This window comes from Protopterus annectens, chromosome 4.part1 (genome assembly GCF_019279795.1).
Source record: "Protopterus annectens isolate FY-2018-M chromosome 4.part1, PAN1.0, whole genome shotgun sequence".
In the NCBI taxonomy this organism is placed as follows: domain Eukaryota; kingdom Metazoa; phylum Chordata; order Ceratodontiformes; family Protopteridae; genus Protopterus; species Protopterus annectens.
Window position 1 is genome coordinate 812439464 of NC_056734.1, and position 26142 is coordinate 812465605.

At 41.0% G+C, this 26142-nt stretch overlaps 1 protein-coding gene across 2 annotated transcripts in view; it reads left to right on the forward strand.

Moving 5' to 3' along the window:
• The window catches only part of NICN1 (nicolin 1), a 525511-nt gene that overhangs the window by 89730 nt on the left and 409639 nt on the right, over nt 1–26142 (forward strand). The window lies entirely within an intron of this gene.

Genomic DNA, 26142 nt, shown 5'->3' on the forward strand with positions numbered 1-26142 from the left:
CAAAAAATTTTCGTAAATCTGCTCAATTGTTTGTTTCATTCTATAGACCCTTTTTGGGCAAACCTATTTCCAAGGTCACTATAGCTAGATGGATTTCTTCATGCATCCTACAGGTCTATAAGGACAAAGGCATGTCTCCTCTAGGTCAGGTTAAAGCTCATTCCACTAGGTCCATAGCTATGTCTGCAGCTTTCTGGTCTAGCGTGTCTTTGGATGATATTTGCTCTGCAGCTACTTGGTCCTCATCTCATACGTTTATTTCCCATTATGAATTGGATTTGACATCTAGAAGGAGAGCACCCTTTGGCTCCATGGTGCTCTGGAATATCCTTCCATGAGGGCCTCCCAGGAGTTTAGTAGCTGGGGACTCTGTCCCACAGGTTGAAGACCAAATGAAATAAACTACTTCAGATAAAGAAGTTATGTACTCATCATAACATTCCATCTGAATAGCTGTACTTCATTTAACTTCAACCGTCCCTTCCTCCTTCCCCCGGACCTTGGCGCATGTTCAGTCTACGAGCTGTAGTATAGGTCACAAGTATTTTATCAGGTCGGGTTCTAGGTAAAAGTTCTGCAAACTCGATCTTTTGATGGAAGGCAGTGAAGGTGTATTATGGGTAAGGGAGGAGTCTGGAGCTCAGAGCTGATGCTAGTAATTTTTGCCAGCTCAGATCCGATACGGATCCATATCTCACAGGTTGAAGACAAATGAAGTACAACTACTCAGATGGAATGTTATGGTGAGTACATAGCTTCTTTTTAAAATCTTTTTCTATTTTTTCCAGCCTTTAGTTATTTGAGCTGATATACTCCATCTATGTTTTGTTTATTTTAATCAGGTCTATGAGCAGCTGTCTTATACTTTCCTCTAGGTTACTAAAAGTCATGTCTGGAGCTTGCACTGCTTTTTGCTGAACAGTTGCAGTACTCTTCCCAGTCAGTGTTTTTTCCTCACTTTTTTGTAGCTGATTTTCTTTCAGATCCTCTGTATTTCTTTTTTTTTTGACATTCAGGCAGTGCAGTTACTAGCCAGTTACTGAAATTTACCTAGAAATATAAGTCCACTGGGTTTCTCTGCTGAATTTCTGTTTTCACACTGGGAAAGCTAAAATTAAGCTGTTAGTGTGGAGCCATCTTGGAAGTCCATCATAGAAAAATTTTGGCAGCAGATAATTAGGACAGGGAGACAAGTAACTTTGTTTAAATAGGAGGTGAGTAACCAATCTTAAAAAAAACTTAGTGCATAACTGAGTCTAGATATATGTAGAGTCAATAAAATGTGTTTAGGAGCTTGATAGTACATACAGAATTTCAGGGATGTCTACCAAGTTAGATTTGCAATATGAGTTGGCACTCATAGATGATTTATAGGCATACTGAGTATCAGTGGTAGAGGGCTGACAAAAACAAGCAGTTGATCAAATCTCTGGCAAAACTGAAAATCAATGGGAAAGTCTGTATAGGAATATGCTCCCAAAAGAAATCAAAATGAGGCATTGTGAAAAAAAAAAGATATTCTGATGCATTTTCCATAGACTCAAAGAAAGCATTACTTCAGAGTACTGCTGCTGTTTGTCAAAGGGGAAACAAGACAAAGCAATTTTTTTACATTCTTTACTGTGTTATATAGTGGTGATACAGAACACATTGTGGGAAGAAGTAGCAGCCCTGGCTTTAAAACAAAATCATTTGTATGACAGTCTGTATTGGGACATTCTGGGATATGGTGAGTTAGGAAATAATACTACTTAGAGTGAGTCAAAGGCTTTACTATTGCACAGGTCATCAAGTTAGCCATCCATCCATGAAAACCTTATTTTTTCAGTTTCCGGGCAGAGTTGTTTTTTAAGGGAATAATCAGAATCCAACATGGCAGCATAAGAGAGTTATGACAGATCAACAAAAGAGAGATATGATAACAAGAGACTACAACTATTTTGCAGGGTGTCTTGACCTGAAGTCATGCCAGCCCCCACTGCTTGCCTTCTTTTGTTCCACCCATATTCCCAGTTGCTGCCATCTCTGTCACATTTTTACATGGGTCTTTCCTCTACAAGGGGAATGAACCCTTTCACAGTGGAAGTCCTAGTCTTGCAGGAGGGCTCAGGTGGTACTGGCAACAGGATCTGGCAGCCTTTTGTATACTGTCTGGGTGCCACTATAATGTCTATGAGACTACCTTTTTACCTCTTTCCATTGAGCACAAAGAAGAATCAGTAATCATGCTTCTGTATGCAGGGCACTACTTTTACTCATTTACAGGAAGATCATTAGTATACTGCTGGTGTCTTTGGTTAGCATCCACTCTAGCAATGCTAAACCACAAAGTTCTGCTAAGGCAGGAAAGCTGGCTTGCAGGTGCTGTACTATTCCCACACAATTCCCTCATTCCCAAGATACTAGCTGAACCTGGGTCACTTATATCATATCTGGGCACCCTGTACTTGGGGCCAAAGAATACAAGAGGAAATCAGATGTCTTGTAGGCCTGTGTGAGTTCAGCTGTTTCATCTTTCAGGAGGAATTTTCATGGTCACTCTTACAGCATTACTTCCTTTCTGTGAATGAAGGTGAGACTTTTGGATATGGTGTCTTCACCTCCAAGATTGTTCCTTTCTTATAAGATCAGATGTTTCCACTAGAGGTTTCAGGACCTGTGTTAGAAAAAAATTGATTTCAGGTTGCATCCCATTTTTGTCTGGCTTTTCTATCTGAAGGATTTTTACAAAATGTATATCAGTTATTGCCAAACACATCAGGTACAGAAAGTCAGTCATTTCTTACCTAGATGATAACACATCATAGACAGAACTTGTATAATCAAATAGCTGTGTATTCTCTCTTTTCTTCTTTTCTTCACTGGCCATTACGGTAGCTCTCTGTAGCCAGCCTGGTTGAAATGGGCATGTAACAATTCTCTCATGTTTACTGACAGCCAGTTACTACTTAAACCAGAAGGCACAGTGCGTGAAAGGTGTAGTTATACAATGTTATTGGAGGCAAAGCCCTCTCACAAAGCTACAACAAATAAGCTGGTTGTTAGTACTACAGAACCCAATACTAAACAAACCACACACTGCTTAGAGAAAACACACAGATCTATATATGCTGAGGATCTCAAATGTAGCTTACCCAAATCACGAAGGCTTCCTAAATGTAACCTAAGAAACATGTACTCTCAGCAACCACACAATCACACATCACAGGCAACACCCACCATGCAACTTAAATCTAAGAGTCACACTGACACATTTCAGTAGACTGTAAGGCAGACATGCCCACATTCCAATATAGGTGACTCCATAGTGAGACACACTGATGCACCACTAACTAGGCTATGAAAAGAGAGGGTTACAGTCAGTTGCTTGTCAGGAGTCAGGATCTACTACATCATGCAAACACCAGAAATATGCATATGACACAGCTATAGTGCAAGTTGGTCTAGATGACTTGAGATGTACCTTCATGGACTGTATGAAGAGAGACATGATAGAGCTCTTAGAATATGTGTCTGAGGCTGGTATGAGCCTAGCTTTGAGAAGCATTGCACTTTTACCAAGAATGATGCTGCAATACAAAGAAAAGATTACTGATTTCAATAATTGCCTCAGCTTCTGGTGCTATTCAAAGGGGATAGAATATATATATCAGCTAGGAAGTGATGGTAGACAGTTCCAGCTGCTTTGCCAAGGAAGGGCCGCGTCTCTCCTCCCAAAGCTTTCTTATATTAGCTAAATACCTGTCCACCCCATAGTGCTTTTTTTAGACAATGACAATCTTCTAAGGATTCCAGTAGAACTGAACAGAATCTGGATAACATAACAGTATTGCTGCTCAGTGCTAGGAACCTTAACAAACAATCATCTCCATTCCCTGCAAGCACTAATTACCCTGAAAAACATTGACATATGCATTATCACTGTGATCTAGTTCAAGACCGTTGAAAGCACTACATCACTGCATGGTTTCAATGCCTATCACATGTTCAGGCCCACCATATTAGATGAAGGCACGAAAGTTGGCGGTGTTTCCATATTCTTAAAAAAAGCACTTAATTTCCAGACACATAAGACAAGAGAAGTGACATAGAACTCCTTCACATCTGACTTACTATTAAAAAAAACCCTTTGTCATATTATAAGATCCCCTCACTGCCCCCCTTGACCCATACCTCCTACCTAGCTAATATGGAGTCACTATTTATTAACACGAACATCATTCTCCTAGGAGACTTTGGCTACCCCCATAAACTGTGAGGTTTACAGATCCTAAAACATGTATCTCAAGAGATTTCTGGGCTTCATCAATGCAAGCTCTCTGGACCAGTCAGTCTGCACCACAACCAGGGGTGATAAAATCCTGGACTTAGTCCTTACCAGTATGGGGCACCTTTGATCCCCACCAGTTGTAAATTCCTTCTTGGTGAAGTCAGACCATAGGTAAGTCACATTCATAATAAGACTGAATCCTGAAGCATCTTCCAATCCCTGTGTATTCAGAGATTATACAAAAGCTAATCTACAGAAACTGAGTGATGACCTGGCTAAATTCAAAAGCCTCTTCCATCTTGATGACCCCACTGCTTATTTAGAATCATTCACTCCCAAATTCTATGACATTTAAATAGCTGCATAAAAGCATCTGTTTCCCACAGAAATAAATACAATGACAAATTAAAAAATAAACACCTATAGCCAAGCCCAAATATAAACAAACTCTATAATAAAAGAACTGTAGCTATCAAGATACCAACAACTCTTTTGCTAAGCTAAAGAAGTAGCTGCAGACCTTGATCAAATCAACCAAAGCCAGACATGAGGTAAAAAAAAAGCCTCCCCTGTGAAGGATAATTACAAAGTCTTCTTTAATTATGCTAAAAATCTCAGAAACAATGCCAAGCACTTTGCATAGCTAGTAAATGATATCACATGCTTAGACCAAGAGGACATGGCCAATCTACTAGGAGAAAAATTTAGTTCAAACGTCGCCCTCCTTGCCCCTGTAGTATTCACACCACACCCCTCCCCTCAAATTTCCCAAGAGCAAGTTCTCAAGGTGCTTTCTTAAGCCATGAACATACCAGACTGCCTAGTGGTCAGCCTGAAATATGATTTGTCTGATCCTCTACAGAAGCTATTCAATATGGCCTCAATATAGGCTTCATGGCAGATGAATGGAGGAAATCAACAGTAATTTCCTTGCACAAAGGTGTGGGTTCACTGGACCCAGATAGTTATAGTCCCATAAACCTCACTAGTCTCATCTGTGAGGTTATAGAAAGGATTATTATAGAGTGACCCCTAACCGGGAAAAGCCGAAAGAAGAAGAAGAAGAAGAAATAAAGGTATAGTTAACATACAGACTCTTGGCCCAACCCCCATCGGAGTTCTCAAGAGCAGATGTTGCCTTCTTAACCTGGTAAGACTTCTTCAGATAACTTACTGAAGTAATGAATGAGTGCAAAACAGTACACATCACATATCTAGACCTCAGAAATGCATTTGACATCATCTCAAACTGAGGTATCATAGATAAACTCTTCCAGCTAAATGTCAGTCCCTAAGTAACTTACTGAATAGCAAATTGGTTAACAGAACCCACAAATTAAGGATGGATGATTGTGTGATGATTGCCAGCTATGCCAGGAGAAGTAGGACAGTGGATGTGTAACATATCTCAGCATAGCTAGCTGAAGTTTTGTAAAGAATTATATGTCACTTTTATATCAAACTGATTTGTATGAGTGCTTGTGTTGAAAATGTATTTGTAAAGCTGCCTACGTTAAAAAATGTACCAACACTGGGTCCTGCTGGACAGAAAAGAAATACACCTGTATGTCAGACTGTATTGTAACTGTCAAAATGAATATATTGTAACAAAGGATACTGGAAGAGAAGAGGGTAATCTCAGTCCAGCTAACTTTGAAAAATAGTCTGAAATTACAGTTCTGATTGCAGCCAGAGATAAAATGTATGTGAATACCAGGACTAGGAATCCTACTGTATTGTCCTTAGGGGAGAACTAATTGCTACACTGGAAGGCTTAAAGTTTTTGAAATGGTTTTATAGCTTCCAGATGCTATAACACATCTTAGCAAAGCTCTATGTGTGTGTATGGAAACACATATGTGCAAGATTCTGGCTCAGTTTCTAGTAAGGGGGGTAGTGTGGGAACCAGAAGTCATGTGGCCAGGTGTATGTGATGTCATTATGTAATCCAGCACTGAAATGATATTCTAATACTAGATGAGACAAAAGTCTCAGGGCATTCTATTTTTGAAACCTGACAAAGAAGGATCACTCATCTACTTCATCTTTCCTTGCTTTAGTAAGTAACCAGGGAACAGTAATTCTTTAGATCAGTCAGAAAAATATAGTGAGATTAGTTAAGTACTGTTTTTCTATATCTGTGTAAATTTATCCATCTATGTTATTTTTAATATTTCCTATGATTCAAACTCTGGTGTTTATTGTAAATAGATATTTAGTATTTTCATGTTCATTTATTATTTATTATTAAATATATTTAAACGTTTTATTATGGCTGGTCTTTTAGAGAATATTTAACTTTTGAGAGTACTTATATTTATTTGGTGACACTCTGGCCACTACTGAAAGTCTTGCTGCATTGGTCAAATACTACCATTTGTATCTGTATTCATTTTACTCATTATAATTGGATACATTTGTAAAATCCTTAGAGTAGCTGGCTTTGGAGTGTTTAGGTGGCAGTATCTACCTTATAATCTGGGCAGAAGAGACATAGCTGGTAAATCTATGCCAGTCTTTACCAGGTGTGTGTGTGTGTGTGTGTGTGTGTGTGTGTGTGTGTGTGTGTGTGTGTGTGTGTGTGTGTGTGTGTGTATGTGTGTGTGTGAAAATCAAATCTCAAAGAGTGCGCGTGTCAGCTAATTGGAGCTAGGACACAGAGCACTGGTTTGACAGGGAGTGTGGTTGAGGACTTGGCTTGGAACACTTGGCTGAGTTCTCAACTGTACAGCTGTGGTCAGTGTGAAGTATTATCTGAGGGCTGGTGGGGGGGGGGACTCAGCCCAGTACAGGAGCTTGTTTCATGTGTGTCCTTAAGTGAAATTGTGCTTGGTGTAGAGATGCATCTGAAAATACTGTGTGTATCCATCTTTGTTCCATGTGAATGTCCCTCACCAGTGTCAGTGGTGAGGATTGAGGCTCTTTGATTACTGGCCCAGAGGAGGGACTTTACATATTGGTGGCAGTGGTGGGATATTAATTGACCTTCTGTAGCCTGTAGGCAGTTGTCACTGAAGGTGTGTGTACTCCCATTCACCACAGGATAAACATACAGTTTCATTTTCACAAGAGTTTTATTTATTTTCTGTTAGTTTAATTTAGTCAGGGAAAGCAGTCAAAGATGTCAGCAGAGGATTATGGCAAGCTGACAAAGAACTAGTTGGCCAATGTATGTGAAGCCAAAGGACTGGTGCATGCCAGCCTGAGTAAAGAGGAAATGATTTCAGCCTTAGTTGCAGCTGTAGCCCAGACCAGCCACCAGGAGGATAACCAGTTTGGTGATGGGGATGTACAGCCCTCAGAAACAGGACAGTTCACCTTTTTCTCAGAGGATTTAAAAATCCATCTGGAGTTGAAGAGACTTGAATTGGAGGCCAAACATTTGGAATTAGAATCAGTGGAGAGACTGTAGCAAGCAAAACATATGGAATTAAAATCAGCAGAGAGGCTGTTGCATTTGGAGGCTGAGGAAAATGAGAGACTGTGGCGTTTGGAGACTGAAGAAAATGAGAAGCATCGTCAACATGAGAGGGAGATACTGACTCTTTATCAGGGTCATGAAGGTAATGGGGAAGGGAATAACAGAACCCCAGAAGCAATAAAGGTCAGTAAATTTCTTCCACTTTTTACAGAGGGTGATAATTTTGATAGTTTTATTCATATATTTGAAACAGTATATAAACTAATGTTGACCAAGGGCTCTCGGTATGGTTCCTGACTCCCTTAGTCTATGGTAAAGCTGTAACTGCTGTTTCTGAATAGTCTGATATTGATTGTTTAAACTATTACAAGTTAAACAATGTTTATTGGAATGTTTTAAGTTAACACCTGAAGCATATGGAAAAAAAGTTTGTGAGCATAGATACAAAGCAGATGAAAGTATATGTGATTGTATTGCTGAGTTAAGCACTTATCTTCATACGTGTGTGAGTGGGTATCAGTTCACCACTTTTGAAAGGCTTGTAGACCTTCTGATGAGGGAACAAGCCCTTAGCACTTTGCCAGAGGAAATGAGTATCTGGTTGGCAGACTGGTAATGTAACTCTGCAGATGAGCTGGGGAAAAAGGGGATCTCTTCTTAGCAAGTCGGGCATCACTGCATAAGAAGAGAATACCCAGTGCTGCACATGGATATAAGGTAATTCATGCTGGGCAGCATAAACCACCCTAACAGAGTCCACCAGTGACAGGGGAAGCTACTAGTTCAGATACTCGGCCAGGATCAAGGTTTAGATGTTTTAAATGTAATCAGTGGGGCCATGTAGCATACAGATGTCCACAGAAGCAAGGTTGGGAAGAAAAGCTTGGGGAGGCAGCAAGTGCCAGTGGTAAGTTGTTTGGAGACAACAGGGGTACCAGACTAACACTGCAGTTTATATCCTATCTTAGTGGATAGAAAACAGACCACTTCTAAGAGAGTAATTGCCTCTAACATAACCACTGTGAAGCCTGCAGTGGTTAAAGAGGATCAGTACTTGCATGGGCAGTCCACTCCAGTCAGAGCTTTAGGAGGGACCCCATTCCAACTGCCTTTGGTCAGGGTCCACCTTAACTGGGAGGGTAGAAAAAGAAGCAAGCAAGTAGGTGTATTTGAGGATATCCATGCAGATGTCCTGATAGGGAATGATTCTGATAATGCAGTACCTTGTGGGCATGCAGTGACATGCAGCAAGGCTTGGAGACAGGCATGTGGGTCTTTTAGCCTGGGGGAGACCTAGACAGACCCCATGCCTGAAGCCAAGGCTTTTGATGTGGCTATTTCAGGGAGGGAGTTACCTTGTAGCAGTGAGCCTGAAGGTGAGCCACAGCTGCTGCTAGGTACTGATGTTCCCTTAGACAGAGTGACTGCAAGGGCAGAGGCAAGTGGTAGTACCCAGGCTGACAGTAAGGCACCACTGTCAGAGGATACCTGACTTCCTGTGGAAGGGTGCGCTGGGAAGGGTCACAAAGGTAGAGTTGAGACAGGCTCAGCTCTCAGACCCTACACTAAGAGGTTTGAGAGAGTAAGCTAGGGAGGCACCTGATTCTCAAAGAAAAGGGGAGTCTGTATACTAGAACAAAGAGTTACTGTCTACAGAGTGGACCCCTGAGGAAGGGCTAGAGGGTGAGGTAATACAGCAGTTGGTAGTACCTGTAGCTACCATCTGACACTTCTAGCCATAGCCCATGACATTCCTTTTGCAGATCATATGGGCATAAAGCATACCAAGAGATATATTATGCAAAGCATTTATTAACCTGGGATTGCAAAGGATGTAACAGGGTACTGCAGGACCTGTGAGCAGTGCCAAAAAGTAGGTAAGGCAGGAGACAAGATCAAAGCTCCTTTGATGCCTTTGCCTGTGACTGAGGAGCCATTTCAGAGGGTAGGAATGGATATTGTGGGGCCTCTGAATACCCCAAGTTTCACAGGGAAGAAGTATATCCTGGTGGTAGTAGGTTATGCTAATAGAGGTGATGGCTCTGTCCTCCATCAAGGCAGAGAAGGTGGCAAATGCTTTGTTAGAAATTTTCAGCAGGGTAGGTTTCCTGAGAGAAATACTGACTGACAGAAGTGTTAATTTCATGTCAGACCTACTAGCTTGTCTGTTGGAGCACTGTGGGGTGAGGCACCTAAAGACCACTCTCTTCCACCCTCAGACTAATGGTCTTGTGGAGAGGTTTATCTACTTCTGATTTGATTTCCATTCCTTCTGCTAAACTATGCTTGGATGTCAACTTAGACTTATTCTCCTAATGTTTCAGAACTTTCACTATGTTTGGGTCTTGTGAGATCAGCAGATATGTATGCAGTCCCACAATTGCAGATCTGTACATGTAATCAGTTTTCAAGGGGGCTTATACCTCCTTCAGAATAGGGACTATATAATCTTAGTATGCCCTTGTTTGTCTTTCGGCTTTTCCCGGTTAGGGGTTGCCACAGTGGAACTCTGGTCCGCTAATGATTGGCAGTGGATTTTTACGTTGCCAAGTTGCCATCCTGATGCCTAACCTTCAAAGAAGGCACACCCATTCATGCATGCACCTACCTGCATGTCTTTAAATATCACTCGACTGTGGGGAGGACATGCAGACACCACAAAGAAGGCGCTCCAGCCGAGAATCGAACGGGAGAACCTCATGCTGTGAGGCGACAACGCTAACCGCTGCACCAACGCGGCTTAATCTTATGATTTTTATAAATCATTTTATGAGCATGAAGCATCCTTTTTGTTTTCCTATCTGACCCATCCAATGCCTTTTGTGACCAGTCAATAACTCCAAAACTGTAAGTTAAGACAGTAAGAGCAAATTGGTTTATAGCTTGGACTTTGTTCCTAGATGTTAGTGCTGTTTTCAGTATCAATTTAAGTCTTCTAAAATATTCCTTACTAAGTTTTATTTGCATTTGTTCATGTTTTATTGTTGATCTTTCATCAATTCCCACATATTTATACACTACCACTTGCTCAAGTTCTTTTATATCACATTCCTGTTCTAAACCAATGTTTTCTTGGTGCTGCAGCTTTCCTGCTTTAAAGGTTGCTTTCCACATTTATCAAGACCAAGTAAGATTCTTATATTATCTGAAAAATTTTTAAGTATTTGCAGTTGTGCTTTCATTTCCTCATCTTCAGAAAGAAGGTGAGAAGTCTTTACACTTTGTTGTTTTCTAGAAGCCAAATTTTAGCCATGACGTAATTTGTTAAGTAGACAACTCAATGGCAAGACAAAAGAGCAGCAGTGACAGAGTCATCCTGGAATATCCCACTTTGAATTTTTATCTCTGGAATAATAATTTGTCTTTTATCATGGCTTAACATGGTCGCTGTAATGTAGTTGATCAATGTAGGGTGTATCTTACATATTTTTAAGCACTCTTTTATTCATGAATGTGGGATAATGTCAAATGCTTTTTTGTAGTTTATCCATGCCATGCTTTGATTCTTCCTCTTTTTACAGTTCTCCATTATGACTTTATTTAACAACAAATGATCATTTGTTCCATATGACTTATTTTATTGCCCTTTTGTTCCACTGTCATGATTGAGTTTTTTTCTAAATGACTATAAACTCTGTCGGCATCAATTCCAGTGTTTAGTTTATATGTCATCGGAAGGTAAGTTATTGGCCAATAGTTTTTAGTACAGCTTGCAGGTTTCCACTTGAGTAGTTTTGTTTTTCCTGTTGTTAACCGACTGGCGTCTGTTCTAGGTGTGTATATAAATAGTTCTTACTCATGGCTAAATCTTCATGTAAGTATGTTAATACTTCTAGCCAGAAGTTAGGTACTGCATCTGGGCCTGGGGTTTTCCATTTAGGAGCTTTTCTTAATAATGTTTCAATCTCTCTGACCATTACTTCTTCCCATTTCATATCATGTACATTTGAACTTCATATTCTTTCTCTTACTTCTTCTATCCATTTAACAACTTTGTTATGTTTCACAGGATCTTCATAGATATTTCTCCAAAATGTATCTCTTTCTTCTTTTTTTGGTGGTGTTTCATTTCCCTTTGCCTTGTTTTCCAGTTCTCTAGAAAACTTTTTTGGGTCATCAATCATTTGCTTATTGTATACTTTTCCTTTATATTTATCTGCATATCTTCTAAATTTTTCTGCCTGTGCTGATATTTTTAGTTTATTATTTGCGATAGTGCACGACAGATCCTGATCTCTTCTGATACTGTGCATTGCTTTTATGATGTCTGTCTTCCTGGGTATTTTTGTTGATCTGTTCCCTCTTCTATACTCTTCTAACAGTGACACTTCTTGTCTTAATTGCTTTATAGCTTTCTCTATTCGATACTTCCATGATGGCATTCAGTTTCTCCCCTTCTTTCCCTTACTACCCTGTGTTTTTGTGGGAAGACTTTATCTGTTATTAATTTAGCTGCACAGTAATATACCTTGTTTACTTCAGTTATATCACATGAATCTCTATGGACAGTCCTAATTACCGTATTCATTTGTTTTATCAAACTTCTAACTTTTTGGGTTTTATTGACTTTCTGTAGTCTATTTCTTTCATTCATCTTAATATGTCTGTCCATCTCTATTAAATCAAGCAACTCTTGTCTTAGATCATTTTCTTCTAAACTGAGGGCATATTCTTTGTTCTCCATTTCCTGTGGATATTCTGTAGAAAGTTCCATGATGACTGCTCTGTAAGCCAGGCACAGGTCCATGATGATTCTTTCCATGGCCTTGCAGATAAGGCTGGTTAGGCTAATGACTCTTTAGTTCCCAGGGTCGGTTGATGGATACCCTTTGTGCAAGGGGATTACTGTTGCTCTTCTCCACTCCGCCTGCACAAAGCTAGTGCTCAGACTGTATTTAAAGGCAATGCTAAGTGGTTCAGCTAGATCTTGTTTTAAATTGTTTAGTATGCAGCCTGGGATGTTATCAGGTCCCATAGAGGTCATATTTTTGACCTTGGAGAGAGCTTCTATGAGCTGTTCTTTGGAGATACTTGGTAGAGGACTGGTGTCAGGAATGGTATGTGGTATGGCTGATGGGGGCAGGGGGGCTAAATTATTGCCAAATCTGTCAGGTAGCAGGTTGGCAATTTCTTCAGGTTCATTGTGAATGATACTATCCACTATAAGTTTGTCACACAGCTGAGCATTCCCTTTTAGGCTTCAGACGTAGCTAAAGAATGCCTTACGATTGTCTTTAGCTAGGGATTCTCATTTAATCTCATAACTAGCTTTATAGGACTTTACAAGGTTTTTGATTTGCTTGTTTAAGCTGTGGGTGGTATTCTTCCTCTGCTGAGTAAGTTCCCGCTTGTTCTTAGATATCAGTTTCTTTCATTGTTGGCTGTGTTAGCATGGGCTTTGAAACCTTTTATACCATCGCTTAGAAGGCTAGAAGACTATAGTTTGCTTTGGAGAAATTTTTCAGTTTTTTTGCTCCTGTGGGAGTGTCAGGTCTGATCTTTACTTCAAATGAGACAGACTTATGGTCTGACTTAACCAGGGAGGGTAACACACCATGTTGGTGAGACTAAGTTTAGGATATTTGAGTCCCTTGTGGGGGTGCAGACTAACTGTTCCAGGGCATTTGAATTAACAAAGTCCTGGAACCTCAGAGTGATCGTGTTTGTACTCATGTAAGTCACCCAATTGATGGATGGGTAGCTGAAGTCTCCCATGACCAAAGTGTTTGGCTGTATATTGAACAACTCTAGCAACTCATGGTGGGGAACCTGTAGCTAGCTATGATGTGGTAGGGTATTTTACCTATAGTTATTTGGACCTGGGGTAACTCAGGAGAGTCATACTGTTTCACAAGTCTCGAGGTGGATTTGGATTTAATGAACATGGATATACCTCCACCTTTGATTGCTTCACACTTGTTTTGGGGTCTGAACGTGTGGAAGGCATTGCAGCCTTGCACAGCTGGGGTTCTCTCTGGGGCCTTGAACCATGTCTCAGTGACTGCGCAGACGTCAGCATCTTCCAAGGTGAAAAGTGCTTCCAGGGTGTGTAGTGCATAACCTTAAATTTGTCTCAAATGGATTTTTTTACATTGGAAATGTTGTTGTTTTGACATAACCTAAAAAAGGCACTATGGGAGAGGCAAGCATCTTTGCCAGTATCCAAGAGCCTTGAGAAGACTGGTGAAGGCCATCTCTGGCAAAGTATAATGGCCTTTTAACTATGTTATCTCCCTGGAGTGACACCAGAAGCTAAGTCACTTGTTGAAATCAATCATTTTTTGTCTATATTGTGGCATTATCCTAGGTGACGGTAGAATGCTGCTTAGGGCTAGGGACATACCTGCCTGGGGCACATAAGTTGAGAGTTCAATCATGCCTCTCTTCATAGGGTCCAGAGAAGTATGTCTCAAGTCATTCACTGCAACATGTACTATTACAGAGCCCTAACGGTAATTGTTGCTCAGTGACTTGAGTGCATGCTTAATTTGATGGATCCTGGCACCTGAAAGACAGCTGACCATGACCTTGACCTTGACCTTCTCCTTGTTCAACCTAGTGAGAGGGGTATCTGTGTGTCTCACTATTGAGTTGCCTGTGACCAGGACACTTGGTTTTGAGGGGTTTTACCTTCGAGACTTAATTGCTGAGACATTGATATGTGTGTTCTTATGTGTAATGGTGGATTCTGTTTGCGTACCAGTATGTGTGGCTTGTTTGTGCTTGGGAGGTCTCTGGTCTTTTGGAAAGGCTGTTGGTGAGAACCTACACATATGTGGGTTTATGTGTCTTGACTTTATCTTGTTTAAGAGGAGAGATGTGTGTGCTGACAACCTGATTGATGTCTTATTTATTGTTACGTGAGAGGACAGATTCAAATCTCATAGTATAGTTACATCTTTCACATACTATACTTGTTTGCTTTAGGCACTGGTGGTTGTTAGTATACATGAGACAATTGCTACATTGCCTCAGGATGACCATGTCAATCAGGCTGGCTGGAGAAATGATGGGAAACTGACTGTCCATAGTAGTAGGTTAAGCCAAACAAACTAATTTGAAAGGGCAGATTAGAACAGCTTTTGTATGGAATTAACAAGGGGACTTATTCTATAGAGGATCAGGGATGAAAGAGTGTGGCGAAGCTGCTTAGTGCTATTCCCCAAGGATATTCACAACACCAGGCTAGTTGCCCAACACAATGTGTCTGAAATTCTCCAGGTGCAACTAACACTAGGTAAAACTGCAATCCAAATTGTAGCTTGCTACAGATCCCCACCATGCCCCAAGATTCTCATTACACCTTTCTAAACATACTGGAAAATATTAAGATACAACCAAACACCCTAATACTGGGTGATTTCAACTACTCTGCCATTAACTGGGAAACTACTTGTGTACCAACACCTTTGCCCAACGGTTCTTGGAATTCATAAATTCCAACGCCCTGGATCAACTAGTCCTTAGTCCCACCAGGGGCTCCAATATCCTAGACCTGGTCATTACCAACATGGGAAATCAATGCTCCACACCTATGGTCACCCCCTTGTTGGTCAGGTCTGACCCTAAGCTAATCACCCTTGAAATACACATCCCACCGCCACCCCCCAGTAAGGAAACCTCTGTAAAAAAACTTCTCCAAAGCCAACTTCATGCTACTCAAGTCAGAAGTGACAAACTTCATGACACCCGCGCAGACAGGAACTGAAAGTTCGACTGCTGAATCCTACATTAAGGCACTGTACGACCACATCCACTCTGCATGAATCGTGCCATCCCCAATAGAACCAAGACACTCTCCTCCAAAAAAAAGGAAGCCAATCTGGTGGTCCCTTGCCATAAACAAACCTTACAACAAAAGGAAGAAACTGTTACAGAAAAGAGGAAAATCCCAGGATGCAAAAAACTCCCTTACCAGCCTCAGTAAGAAGCTGAGATCCCTCATAAAATCCTCCAAAGCTAGTTACGAAAATAAAATTGCCAAAGATTCCAAAGACAGCCACAAGGCATTCTATAGCTATGTCAAGAATCTAAATGGCAATGCTCAGATCTGCTCTGAGCTACAACAGAATGGCATTAAATATACTGATCCCAAGGATATTGCCAAAATCCTGGCAGATCGATTCAGTGCAAACTTCACCCCCCTCTCACCCCCTAAAGGGCCCACCTCAATACCAAAAGATTGCCAAATTCCAGTAATAATGGCCACACAGGTAAAACACGCACTCTCCAAAGCTAAGAATACAGCATCCATGGGACCAGATGACATCCCAGGCTGTGTACTACGTAAACTACAAAATGAACTGGCGCCTCACCTAAGTGTCATGTTTAATCATCGCCTCACCTCAGGCTTTGTGCCCACTGAGTGGCGCACAGCTACAGTTATCCCACTCCACAAGGGGGGATCCACCTTGGATCCTGGGAACTACCGCCCCATCAGTCTGACGAGCCTGATCTGCAAGGCCATGGAAAGTATTATCATGGAACTTATAAACAAAGACATTGGCAACCTTCAAACACTGGGCCCCATGCACGGGTTCATGAAGGGCCGATCTTGTCTCCTGAACCTGATTGACTTCTTTGACTCAATCTCCAGAGCCGTGGACAAGGGTAAGGTGGTCCACACAACATATCTGGACCTCACCAAGGCCTTTGACACCATCCCCCACTCTGGAATTACAGGGTGTATATTATAACATGGAGGTTGCAAACCTTCGAATGTTCTAATATCGAACCCTATGCAGAGAAAGCTTAAAATATCGAAGCAACAGAAAACCAATTTTTTTCCTAAGGAAAGAATTTGGTTGTCCGTTTCTGTTGCTTCGGTATTTTCAGCGCTGTGGTGGAAAGTTACAGGTTGGGTTCAGGTAAGTGTGCGATTGTGTGGATGTGAGGGTTAGGGCGGGTTAGGTGAGTTAGGGTAAGGGCAGGGGTTAGGTATGTGTGCGAGTGTGTGGACGTGAGGGTTAGGGCGGGTTAGGTGAGTTAGGGTTAGGGAGCGGGTGAGGTGAGTGTGCAATAGTGACGGACCTTAGGGTTAGGGTTTGGGTTAAGGTAAGTGGATAGTTAGTGGTGTGTGTATAGTTTAGTGTAGGGTTAGGTGTAAGATTTTAGGTGTATGTGTGTGGATTGCTGTTTGTTTGGTGTGCTTGTATTGTGTGTATGTGTTTTGGAACAGCGATTTTATTCCCAAAGAAAAAAATCGCTGTTCTGACAGTTAGAGATTGTACGCTTTCGCTTACATAGGGTCGATTAATCACCATTAGCTATTTTAAGCGGTCGGTTATCTAATATAGACCCGAATTATAGATAAACTTACTAAGCTGGGCATTAATCCCTACGTCACTCAATGGGTTGCCAACTGGCTTACTGACAGAACCCACACTGTAAAAATATGCCAACTCCAAATCCAGCTCCAGACAAGTGACAAGTGGAGTACCTCAAGGTTCAGTCCTGGGACCACTCTTGTTTTGCATCTACTTCTCTGACGTACAGGCCAACACTAAGGGACTCTGGCTAACAAAGTTCACAGATGACTGCAAACTGGGAGCCATTACTGAATCCCCAAATGATGTGGATATTCTACAAAAGGGCCTTACAGAAACAGATGCTTGGTGCCAGAGCCATGGGCTCAAGCTCAATGCCATGAAATGTATAGTTATTCCCTTTGGGAAAAAACATGTTCCCATGAATTACCACATAGGTGGCAGTACACTAAACACCAAAAGTGTGATAAGAGACTTAGGGACACAGGTGGACAGTGGTCTCACCTTTGACAACCACATCGCCACAACAGTCAGGAAATCCTTGTATGTGGCACACCTCATCACTAAGGGCTTTTCATCCAGAAAAAAGGAGGTCATTGTCCCACTGTACTCATCCCTCATTAGACCCATTATAGAATACAACGTCCTGTTTGGTATGTATCTCTCAAGACATCTGCAACAACTGGAAAGGCCACAGAAATACCTCACTTAAAGAATCACAGGCCTAAAGCAGATGCCCTATGCTGGCCATCTAAAAAAACTCCACCTATACTTGAAATACAGGAAGACTGAAACTTAAATGGCTATCATTTAGTGAATTCAGTTCTCACCATGGCTCTCAACGTCTTAGCACAAAACACCCGGGCAAAGCCAATAATGGGGGAATACAGTCCCCAAACATATTCAGTTCTCATCATAGCTTTCAACCTCTTAGCACAAAAAACTTGCACAAAGCCAATAATGGGGGAATACAGCCCCAAAAATAGGGACAAATTTCAAATTGATCTTATAAACTTAGAAAATTGCTAGAATAAAATGTTTTGTGTTACCGTGTACTTTCTGAAGAATATGAAGTCTGAAATTCAAATATCTGTCATTATTTAGTGAATTAAAAATCCTGAAAACCACAGATTTTATGAGGAACAGAATGGAACAAAAATATGAGGCAAAAAATCTGAATGCTTTTTACAAGTGCTATTGGGCAGGGAATTTAGGCTTTTGCTACCTGCCCCCAAGGTTGAGGGTTTGAGCCTGAGTTACTCTCTCTCTAGCCACCAGTTATTAACTGGGGCATTTCACACATGCACACACACACACAGACACACACACACACACACACACACACACACACACACACACACACACACACACACACACACACACACACACACACGAGTACCTGAGTGATCCAAGTAAGCAGTGAAAGTCTGCACTCCAATGCAAAATAAGCCAGTTCCCCTTGCAAAAGCTCTGAGTCCCATTCAAATCAAAGAAGCAGCTCCTGTTTCTTGGTGCCAGAATGAGCACGCATGCGTGTGCTGCCTCTAGTTTGTTCCAAGAATGCACAGACTGCAGACCTTGCAGTCTGATCCCCTTCCAGTCTATGCGGTTATAGCCGCATAGCCGTCTGGAGCATTTGTCGACTGCTGCCTTCTTTCTGAATCCAGACTGGTTAAACAGCAGTCTGGATTCGAGTTTGCATGTATGTGCGGAGTTATGGGATTTTTTTTATTTTGACTTTTGTACAGCTGGAAGCTGAATTCCAGAATTATTTTTATTTTGGTTTTTGTACAGCTGGAAGCTGGGGGGCTGCAGTCCTGCAGTTCAGTAGCACGAGCCGCCACTGGCTATTCCTGAATCTGTCTAGCTATAGGGGCCTTATGGCAACAAACTCGATCTGAGGTAATGGGGATGGACTAAGGCATTATGGGTAGAGGGAAGAGCTCAAGAGTTGGATCTGAAGTCTGGATTATGCGGCCAAGTTGGATCTGAGGATCGGAACCCGTGGGTTGAAAAAGAATGAAAATGGTGCTATGGTGAGTGCATAACCTGTAATTTATATGACCGTACAGGGCTTTTGTGTATGCCTCTGCATAGGTATCTGTGTTTTCTGGATAAGGGGGAGCTTGGAAACTAGCTATGCTATCCCTTAATCGGGGGTATCTTAGAAAAGGTCCTAAAGTTTTTGGGGTTAGGTGGAAGTAAAGTTTTTGGGGTTAGGTGGGGGGACTAGTTTTACCTTTATTTCAAGGGAGACAGCTTTGTGGTCTGATCTTACTAGAAAGGGCTTCACAATGGGTGGGGAGGTGGGGGTTGAGCACTCCCTCATATTTGTGAGTAGCAGAAATAGGATATTTGCTCCCCTAGTGAGAGTGCATTCTAGCTGTTCCAGGACATTTAAGTTTACAAAGTCAAGAAATTTTTGGGCCTGCATGTTAATGGTCATGTATGTTTCACAATTAATCCCATAATGGAGGGGTAGTTAAAATCACCCATGTGTATGGTATTGGGCTGAATGGTGAGTGATTCTAGTAACTTTAGGTATGATGTATGGGTTTCCTGGTTCATGGTGGGAAGCCTGTAGCTAGCAAGAATATGGTAATGCATTTTCCCATGGTTAGTTGAGCATGAAGTAGCTCAAGCTTGTCATATCTGATCAATCTTGAGATGTGCTTATCCATTAGGTAGATAGATACACATCTGCCTTTTGCTGTTTCATGTTCAGTGAGTGGTTGGAATGTATGAAAGGCATTATAGCCATGCACTGCTGGAGTGCTTTCCATGGATTGAACCATGTTTTAGTAACAGCACAGATGCCAGCATTCTTCTGGGTGAGGAGAGCTTCCAGGGAGTGCAGTTTCTTGTTGAGGCTCCTAGCACTGAGCAGTGACACCTTTAGCTCGTCCTGAGTAGCTTTTGTTATGTTGAAAGTTTTGCCTGTTTCGTAATGCCTAACAAAAGGCACTATAGGGGTGCATAATGTTTTGGCCAATATCTGAAAGCCTAGAGGTGACAGGTGAAGACCATCCCGGCAAAGCAGTGTGGCCTGTCAACCATGTCTTCCCAGGTTGACAAGTATTAGACCCCTTTGGAATGACACCATTAGCTAAGCCAATTGTTAAGGTTGATCATTTTCTGCTGGTATTGTGGCAACATCCTTGGCGACAGTAGAATGTTGCTCAATGCTAGATACATGTCTGCCTGTGACACATATTCTGAGAGCTCAGTCATGTCTGTCTTCATATAGTCCAAGGAGGTGTGTCTCAGGTTGTTCACGCCCACATGGACCATGACTAAGTCATACTATGACTTAGGGTAAGTGACCATGGTGCTTGATCTGGCGAATCTTGGCCCCTGACAGGCAACTAACTGTAACCTTCCCCTTATCCAGCCTCATAAGAGGGACATCAGTGTGTCTCACAATGGAGTCTCCTATGACTAGAATATTGGGTTGTGGACTGTTTCACCTTATGGGCTTGGTAGATGAGGCACAGTAAGATGTGGTTTTATGTTTTGTGATGGGAATTGTCTTGTTTGTGTTTATGCAGAGTTTCTGAGGACTGCGCCTGACAGGCCTTTGAGATCTGGGTAAGTTATATGTGAGCATCTCTGCATATGTGGGTCTATGTGTGTGGTCTTTTGCAGGTGCGGTGAGTGATGTGTGTGAGTTGCTGATAACCTATTTTTTTCTTTTTCTGTTTGTATGTGAGAGTCTAGCCTCCAGTGTCAATGTGTAGCTACATCTCTCACATACTGTATTTGTGTGTTCTAGAATTAAGTGGTTGTCAGTGTACATAAGGCAAGTGTTACATTGTCTCAGGATACCCATGTCCACCAAGCTGGATGCAGAGATAGCAGGAAAGTGCCCATTCGTGGTTGCAGGTCCTAATGTATACTTGAAAGGATAGGAGTGTAGGGTGTTTGTAACCGGTTGAGGGAAGGGTGCTTACTTAGTGTAATCTGCAGTAAAGCTAACCAGCAGTGCTGCCCAGTGCAAAATCAGATGCTCTTTGAGCAGTAGTAATCCTGGGTGTTATAATATGGTAACTAGCACAGTCAACATTCACAGTATAATGAAAATAAGCATTATTTTCAGATGTTTGTGTCTATACAGGGCACTGGCACAGCTCTGTGCAAATGTGCCTAATTTATACCAGCACTGGAAATGCATAAAACTAACTACTGAGCTCTCTGGCCAATAAAACGACTACACTTAGAACCCTTTTGTGTGCTTCCCAACTCAGATAGGCCAGGTAAACACCTACTGTCATTAGGTGAACAATCCCCGTGCTCCTAATGTAAAAACATAGTAAAAAAGAATGTCTGGAATGAAATGCTACCACAAACAAACAAAGATACAGGCATAGCAGTGTACTTTAAATAGTTTATAAAAGTGTGATTACTCAATAAAAAGTTATTTGCTTTGTAGAGTCAAGAGCCATTCAATTGTGTAGAATTTATAAAGGCACTAAAAACAAGGTAAGCTGATTAATAAGCCCTCCAGCTAATAAAACAACTGCGTGCAGGAATCTCTAGTGTGTTTCCCCAACCTGTATAGAACAGGTTACTAATCACTGCCACTAGATGGAAAATCCTCTGTTCAGTTGATGTAAAAACACAGAAATGTGCTTTCTAGAGTGTAGAAATACATTACTGTATCCAGCAGCTAGCTAGATAATGAATGTAAAGCAAGTGAATCAGTAGAACAGACAGTGAGAGGCAAAATGCACCTTTTTTCAAAATATGCAGAAGGAAAGGCAAATAATTCAAGATATAAACAGCAGTGTAGAAAGGGAGGAACTTGTAAATCTTGGTTTACAGTAAGGATGGGCAGCTTCAAATCATCAGGTTTAAAAAGTAGATCAAGGAATGGAAGGGTCCGCGGCGGTGGTGCTGCTGTAGCGTTATCGCCTCACAGTAAGACGCTGTACGGTTCGATTCTCAGCTAGAGCGTCTTCTGCGTGGAGACATGCGTGAATGGGCGTACCTTCATTGAAGGCTGTGCATCAGGGCTGGTAACTCGGCATGTAAAAATCAACTACCAATCATTAGTGGACGGGAGTTCCACTGTGGCGACCCCTAACCGGGAAAAGCCGAAAGACACAACAACACAACAATCAAGGAATGGAAGGGTGGGAAATATAACTAGCAGGGAGTCACCAACAGTGCTTGTAGTTTTTGCAGATCTTGAGTCTTATCAGAAAAGACAAAGACCTAGAAATTCACAGTATATTTAAGTATCACTCAAGAAACAAATTAACCAATGAAAAAAAAAAACAGGTGAAATGTGCAGCCTAGGTAATTTAAATGTCTATCTGTCTCATAGAACAAAAACACCAGGTCAAGCAGATTTCTTTTTCTTACAACATAAAACAAAATGGAGCAGATAAAACAGAAGGCAGCTCTATCAATTTAAGCAACTCACGGACAATATATATATATATATATATATATATATATATATATATATATATATATATATACATTTACTTTAATTACCCAGCAGGGATTCACCAGCAGTGTATATTTCTGCCTTTCCCTTTTATTTGTCTTACTAAGAGGTTGCTAGGATTGAGGCAACACTGTTTTTTGATTGCCACTTTTTGGTCCAAACAGCACTTCTTTGTGTTGGCATTAAAACAGGAAACAACATGGCCTGTCAAACTGCTAATATGGTGGAACTTTCTATTAAATGAATGTGTTCCATGCAAGACTTAATCACATCTGAGTTTTTATCTGTGATAATTACATCCCAGATGGTCTGCATCATGTAGTGGCTGTACCATAACTGTCTGTAAAAAAGAATCGCTTCATGAACTGAATGTGGTGTATTTAGGGTCTTGGCAAATATCCGACAAACCAAAACATAACAGACTAGTTTTGGAATTTATTGGGACCTGTATTATCCTGATCTCAGTGGCCTGTTTACATTTGTTAATTGGATAGCTGAGTTAGTCCATGGAGCAATTTCAGCCACAACCTGAGGCAGAGGCACTTACCGATACAGTTATGACAGCTTTCCAAAACAAATACTTAACAAAGTTTAGCAACTGATAATTATGTGTGATTAGCTACAATAATTGTTAATGAGCTATTTTCAACAAATATAGCAGAACAAAAGTTTCAGACAGTACACGTTCCGAATAACATATTTATTCCAATGGACTCATTTTGCTATACACAAGACACTGGCTTATTTTGCTTTTGTTAAAATGTTCATTATATGCATGTTTCATTTCAAGCTTTTGTTAAAGGATTCATTTCTGTTGTATTGCCTTATTCTTATTCTGAAGAAGTTGATCTTTCCTCAGCTTTTCATCTTGAAAGAGTATTTCTTAAGTAGTGATCATGTCAACAAGGTTAATTCTAGAGATTCAAGACTGGAGATACTTATACTGTGTTTAGTCTTTCACAAAGACATAGAGTATGTCCAAGTAATTTTAGGTTTTTCCACACTTGGCCTGAGCTTTGTCACTTAACCAGTATCGTATTCTGATAGTTTTCTTTCCAGTGAGATCCACTGATGGAGACAGCTGCTTTAGTTGTGATCCTGTTTGCACAGAATCATATAGATCAAGAAAAAGCCACTGTAACTTTTCCCTTTACAAATAAAGGGGAAAAGAAAACATGCCAAAAACAATGTTTTAAAATGGTTAAGTATATTACCTTTTATGAGAAGCATAGTTGGCTTTTGGCAAATATCTGACATATCAAAACATAACAAGGACTGGTTCTAGAATATACTGGGACCTGTATGACCTTGGTCTCAGCTCGCTATTTATTTATTTGCCTTTATTAATTGGGGGTTGGTAATGACTTCTTTGCTATACTATAATAAATACCCCTGCAGAACATTTGCATTGCAGATGCTTGGTCTTCGTTCTACACTTTTATAATGCACCACAAACTGGATATGACTCACCAGATGTTACTCCATTCTTGGATGGGCAGCGTCTTCTTCAAAGTGCATATAGACATCATCACACATAGTTTACTGCATCCCATTTTCAGTGTAGCCCAAACTATCCGAATCAGTTGTAGATGCTACTACCTGTTCTATGCATGATATTTTCATTATAAGAAATCCATGGAGTCAGACTGTGGTTGTATCTAGTATCTAGTAAGTTGTAAATAGAAGACACCAAATACTTCTTTGGTCACGTAATTTGATCATGGAAGCTCTGAAGCTTTTAGATTCTGTATATATGAGGTGAATTTCATAAGAGAAAAGCAGAAGCTCCCTCTTAGGTTCCTTTCTCCAAGGCACACAATGGTTTCAGTGACACCGGTTCTTCAAAGAGCTAATGGTAAATTTCACAAGCATTGTCAGGGTAAGTGACTTGTTCAGAGCTACACAGTAGGCAAATGGGGGGAATAAATCAAACCCTGTACATTGGGCAACAAGAAACAGTGCATTAAGAGTTCAGAGTTTTAATCCTCTGTGCTAACTGCAAGAGCATTTACCTGGTTTCTCTTTAGTGACTTGGTGTTTGTTCAGCTTTATCAGAAACGTACTATTTCAGCAGACTGCCAACTGTATGTTCTTTGAACCCCTATTTGTACTTGTCACTTAAGCATGGACTGGGTGAGGCTCACCTCTGCACTATACTTGAACCCTTCCACTGAATATTATCTGTGCTTGGGCTTCAATGTGCTTGGCTTGGACACAGCCACTTAGCAAATTAATAAAAAAGAGCTAATCCAAACACAGTGAAAGGTATTGTATGTATTTCAGATAATCTTAAAATCGCAATTTTCTGAGGGGGTTTCTCCTTCATGAACGCCCCTGCCCATCTGTATTATCTAACTGATATAATTAGCCCAGCGACAAATGGACAAATGAAATTTCCAGGTTGTGATAATCTGGTGAACTCACCACTGCTGTCGTTTTCAGTCATATAGGCTTGAGAAGTCAGTCTTCTGTCACTTAGTTGAGAAATGGATGTACATTTATCTATTCACAAGCAAGAGTCAATATAAAGTTTTAAGTATCATGCAGTGATGGCCTGCCATGCCCACCTCTTGTGGTAGTCTACCACATTTTGGTAGAAAGCATCTACCTATTTCAACGACTCTATTTGGAGAGTTGGTAGAGTCCTGGTTTAATAATTTAAATTGACTAGTGGCAGAATCCTGGAAGGAAAAGTTCTTGTGTCAAGCAGCTAGCAAGTAGGAAGCCACAAAGCATGTTGGTTTATGCTGGAGCTTAGCTCTGCCTTAGTTTGTTTGCTGAACTTCTGCTTCTGATCAGAATAGAGTCCCTGACATGATACCACAGTCTGACCCACTTGGGCAGACAGAATCCCAGGCACAAGATAACCAGAGTCTGCTCTATTGGTCTCTTTTTAAAATAAATATTTTCGTCAGTACATAGTCCCAGGTACATGACACGAGAGTCCACCCTAGTAATTTCTGTCTGGATTATGTATGCTATGCTGCTGATCTGGATGGACTATCAGGCACATAATCCAAATTTTCCCCAGGAACCACTGTCTCATATATAGATTATTCTGCTCCTAGTTAGGGCAGAATTCTTGGTATATGACCCCAGAATCTGCCTCACTGGGTTCTAGTTTGTATGCATACTCTTTTCTCTTGGTCTGGACAGAGTCTAAGGTACATGATAACCAGATCATGTTCCAGTGTTCTTAGTTTCAGTTATAGACTTTGTGTTTCAGGTAAGGACAGAATGCAAGGTACATAATATCAGAATCTGCACCAATGGCCTTCATCTGGAATACAGAGTCCTTTTTGCTGTCAAGACGTAGTCCCAAGCACTTGATGCCAGAGTTTGTCCACTGGTCTCTATCTCATGTGAAGATTGTCTGTTCCTCCTTAGGACTAAGTTCTAGACAGATGATACCAGGGTCTGTTTCAGTGATCTCATCTTAGAATATAGATTCTTTTTAAATGTTCAACTATCAGAAAGATCAACTTCTATTTTGTATGGGTTAGAGGGAAGAGTTTATTGTTTCTGGAAACATAAAACTGATCAGAAATTTTGTAGCTCTAGATGAGAAAACAAATCCATTGCCGAGTTTCATACAGAGTAGGATTAGTGATGCAGGGAGGTGCTTTTTTCTCTTTTTTACATACTGTGACAAGGCCCCACCAATCTGAAGCACATAGTACTAAGGCTGTGGACAAAGTTGAGGGAAGGTGTCTAGAGGAATGTGGCCACAACA